Consider the following 5093-nt stretch of genomic DNA (forward strand, 5'->3'; position numbering starts at 1 on the left):
CAGTATTCTTGCCTGAAAAGTCCCATGGACAGAGGAGCCTAGGGGGCTGCAGTCCATGGGGTCGCAAAGAGTTGGATGCTTCTGAGTGACCAACACTTGCAGCGAGTTAAAACACTGACACTGAATTACCAATTGTAGAAGTACAGAAATAAGAGTTTTGCTCTCAGAAAAGAGGGTGGTAGGTTCTTTAAAAGAAGGAACGGAATATTTTTTTAACATGTCATAAACAGTCACTTGAAAACTGCCCCAGAACAAATTGGAAGCCAGGACAATTCCCAGGCATTCACTTGTTAGAGCTGGAAGCCACATGCACACCCACACTGCATTCTTTCCACATGCATATTTACACACAATATACATAAAGAATGACCTCCTTTCCCGCTCCGCCCTTCCACTGCCTACAATGGTAACATTTACTGGAGATTTTATTACAAAAGCCACAAAATGAAATTCTAATCAATAAGAGTTTGCAGGGTGGTGAAAAAAAAAAGAATACATTCATAGGTAAAAGATGTTATTATCTCAGTTCAGTAACTATGAAAGAGAAATAGATGAAAAAATCTGGGTTTTATATTAAAAACCGGCACAGCTGTAGAGTTACATAATAAAGTATTGCCTGTATCCATGGAAATGGAGAGTAATTGATGCACCACAAGTTATTTTTATAAACCCAAACAAAAAAATTCCATCAGAAATGTCTTTCCCCGTTTTGGGGGCATTGTATATTTTGTATCTGTACATAATGCACACACTGAGAGTGTGAATGCACTCATTATTGATCAGCCGTGTTGAATAGGGCATGCTGCTTTCCCTGAATATTCAAGATTAGAATCCTGCGGCCTAGCTCCCACTCCTTCTTCAAAGACTTCCTCTGAATAAATCGTGCAGTGCTTTAAAATTCAGGCAGTTCCAACGCAGGGGAATAAAGGAGCCCATTCCTGGGGCTGGAGATGTCGGAGGGAGCGAGTTTGGAAGATGGAGATTCTGCAAAACTCATACTCTTCACTCCCGCGAAGTACCGGCTAGTGGCTCGCCCCTCTCCCCTCCCCCAAAACATCCACACAGTGCTGAGCACAGAGCCGATCCTCCAAAAGAGCCAGGATGCACAGCCCATTGCAGTTTCCCTCATTAAAATACAGATTCCAGGGGACTTCTCTGGTGGTCCAGTGGTTAAGAATCTTCCTTCCGATGCTGTAGATGCGAGTTCCATCCCTCGTCAGAGAACTAAGATCGCACATGCTGTCGGGCAACTGGACAGCCTACAGGCGCCAACTACTGAGCCTGTGCCCTCTAGAGCGCATGCTCAGAAATAGAAGGCGCCCCCACATGCAGAAAGCCGGTGTGCCACATTGAAGAGATGGTGTGTTGCAGTGACGACCCAGCGCAGACAAAATATTAAAAATAATAATAGACCCTCCGCTTCCCCCTCTTCCACTCCCCCTTCCTTCTCCATCCCTACTCCCCTCCCCCATACCCCCTCCCCCAATTCTCCATCCCCTTCCCTCCTGGTCTCGGAGGACCCCACTGTAGCCCAACCTGTCTCAGCCCGCAACCTTGGCAAAGCCGTCTGTGCCACTCCCCGCCCATGTGGGCCCCTGCGGGCTGCCCACGCCCGTCCCACAGCTCCCCGTTCCGCTGCCCGCTCCGTGCCCCTCTCTGCAGCCTCCTCTGCCACTCGGGGCCCGTTCCCCCTCCCGGTGGCAGGCGGCTGCCCCCAGGGGCCTGGCGGAGCTGGGCTGCGGGGACCCCGGGGCTGGCAGTGCCGGGGTCTCATCGGATGATGCTGGGGACTCAGTGTCTGCTGGGGCTGCGTACGTTCGTGGCCTTCGCCGCCAAGCTCTAGAGCTTCTTCATTTACCTTTTGCGGAGGCAGATCCGCAAGGTAATTCAGTACAAAACTGTTCGATGTGACATCCTTCCCTTATCTCCTGTGTCCCGGAATCGGCTAAGCCAGGTGAAGAGGAAGATCCTGGTGCTGGACCTGGATGAGACACTTATTCACTACCATCATGATGGGGTCCTGGGGCCCACAGTCCGGCCTGGAACGCCTCCTAACTTCATTCTCAAGGTGGTAATGGACAAACATCCTGTCCGGTTTTTTGTACATAAGAGGCCCCAAGTGGATTTCTTCTTGGAAGCAGTGAGCCAGTGGTAGGAGCTGATGGTGTTCACAGCAAGCATGGAGATTTATGGCTGTGCTGTGGCAGATGAACTGGATAATAGCGGAAGCATTCTCAAAGGAGATACTACAGACAACACTGCACTTTGGTATTGGGCAGCTACATCAAGGACCTCTCTGTGGTCCACAGTGACCTCTCCAGCATGGTGATCCTGGATAACTCCCCAGGGGCTTACAGGAGCCATCCAGACAATGCCATCCCCATCAAAGCCCAGGGATACCGCCCTTCTCAACCAGATTCCAATGCTGGATGCCCTCAGGTTCACCGCTGATGTTCGTTCTGTGCTGAGCCGAAACCCTCACCAACATAGGCTTTGGTGACAGCTGCTCCCCCTCCACCTGAGCTTTGGTGGAGGGGAAGGGGAGGGTGAGTCCTAGGGATGCCGTCTGATGCCCTGTCCAATGGTGAGGACTGCCTGGGCAGGGTCTGCCCCCTTCCCAGCCCTCTCTGCCCTGGGAGCCTTGCCCTCCCTACAGAGTCTGGATGGACACAAGGACCAGATTCTGAAGCAGCCTCACTCTAACTCTGTGTTCACACTCCCAGAAACACCAGACTGGGACATAAGCGGAGACCTAGGAGAGCTGCAGCAGCGTCTGGTAGAGAAACACGCCTGGCCAGAGTAAGACAGACACTGGGTAATCCGGGAGGCTCAAAAGAGAAGCCAAACCAGCTTTGTTGTGATTTGATTATTTTAAAACGCTTGTACAAAGCTGATCTAATTCTTCACTCCAAGGGCTGGGCTGTGGGTAGGAAACTGGGATTTGGGGCCACTGGACTTCCCCCAAACTTGTCCTCTCCCTTACTTTCCCTCTATTTGCCTTTCCTCCTAGATTCCCTCAGATCTGTAACCAGCTTTCTCTCTCTTTTTTCCTTTCCTCTCTTTTAAACCATGCATTATAACTTTGAAACCAAATAATAATAATAAATTTAAATTTTAAAAAATTTGAATACAGATTCCAGGACTCCCCCTTTAACCCATGGATTGGATTCTTCAGAGGAGAATCCAAAAATCTATAAAATCTGTATGCCTCCCCAAGGTAACTTGTCAGGCAAATTGGAGAAATATACAAGACAGGTGTGTGAGACATGCAGCTGAACAGAGCTCTGAGCTCAGCGGGGGTCCTTGCTCTCAGTTTACTCCACTGCTGTCTTCCCCTTGAAATTCTTCATAATTTTTAGAAATCCCACCTTATCCTTGAAGCCAATCACAATCCCCCTTCTATGTAAGGATGTGCTAGACTTCAATCCAGGCCCCTTATTAACATGCACTTGTTCTGACTTCATCGTGAGCTCCCTTTTCCTGTTTGTTTAATGAACTTTCAAGTCATCTGCAAGCTCCTTGCGATTGTAGGCTTTGCCAAAGTCGATCTCTTTTCATGGTCTCAGCACACCCATGCCCACAGTCACCAGATTGGAAATGTAGAGATCCCCACACCCACCGGGCAATTTCAGAATTATCCCATTGTCCTATCTCTACTTCTAGAATATCCAGGCTCAGCTTCTCACATCCTCCCTGGACCTCCTCTTATACTGACTTTTCTTGACCCACATCTTCTTTGACTTTAAACCTTTGTCCCTTGTACATCACACGAACAAAACAGAGTGGCCACAGCCAGGCTCTCTGAGTATTCTTCTCTCCTCCTATCAGAAGAACACTATCAGACAGCATGAACTAGCTCTTAGTCACATGGAGTGCCCCTCAGTCCCTGGCAAAGTGCCTTGTGCATTGTAGGGTCCCCAAACTGCTATCAGAGTGTTAATTCCAATGTGTTCAATGTCAGAGAATTAACATAAAGAAGGAAGGCAGTATGGAGAGTGTTCTTCATAGTAAAATTGGAAATGCTTTCTTTGTGTAGACGTTGCCTCTCTGACAAGGGTCTATTTATGCTTGGAAAATTAGGACATGGTCTACCCTGGTCTCTTCATGCATGTTGTGAAATAGCATTATTGAGAGAGAGAGAGATGGAGTTCAGAGTGTGCTCCAGTCTACAAAGGAAGAAATTCCAGCTCATCATAAAGTATGAGTGTGGAATTGTTGTTGTTATTTCCGCTAAATAGAAGCTCCCAAATTCTAGATGAGCAAACATTTCCTGGAAAACCAGCACTCAACAAAACAAAACAAAACAAAACCCTGATTGGTTGTGTTGGTCAATTTCTATGGAGTAAATATCCCCACTACAGCCAATTTCAAGCTACCCTGGGTTTTACAATTGACTTGCAGAATTTCCAAAGCTTGCATAAATCAGGACAAGCCAGTTCCAGCACCCCGTTTTGCAAACCACTGTCCCTGGTGCTGTGAAAAATACAAGCCCCTTTCCCTGACCTCAGTAAGCCTATAATCTAGTGGAGACACAGACACACTCTCTTTGATAAATTGCTTTATTTTTCCTAGAGAAATATGCATCAGCCTTGGTACTGAATATTTACTGATATTTGGAGCACATCAGGGTATATGCAATGAGTTTCCCAAAGATTTGATTCTCAGAGATTGATAGGCTGCCAATTTGTAACAATGCAGCTATAATATTATCTGCTTTAAATGTTCTACCTTATTACATTCTCAAAACCCTCATTCTAATAGAGTTCTTGGGTAATTGTTTTTCAACATGAAGGCATTTGTGCTAGACACAACTAGTCTTTCAAGACATTTAAAGACCATTAGCAAAAAAATAAGTTCCCACTTCAACAGAAATTCTTTTGATGGAACAAGATAAATTCCTCTATTTGCTCTCAGATTTTGCATTATTTATGAACAAATCACATGGGGAGGGGGCAGCAAATAGAGATGAAAGCATGTTTCAGGAACATACGCTGATGTTATGTACCACACATACTGAAAATACTCCGCTGTTCTTTAGTCAGACATGTAAAATGACATCTGTGATAACACAGCTCACTCAGTACTGAAACTAG

At 46.6% G+C, this 5093-nt stretch overlaps 1 pseudogene; it reads left to right on the forward strand.

The window, feature by feature from the left end:
* Nucleotides 1-1780: 1780 nt before the first annotated feature.
* Nucleotides 1781-2517, forward strand: LOC101117869 (CTD nuclear envelope phosphatase 1-like; annotated as a pseudogene).
* Nucleotides 2518-5093: the final 2576 nt, after the last annotated feature.

Source organism: Ovis aries, chromosome 14 (genome assembly GCF_016772045.2).
Source record: "Ovis aries strain OAR_USU_Benz2616 breed Rambouillet chromosome 14, ARS-UI_Ramb_v3.0, whole genome shotgun sequence".
Taxonomy (NCBI): domain Eukaryota; kingdom Metazoa; phylum Chordata; class Mammalia; order Artiodactyla; family Bovidae; genus Ovis; species Ovis aries.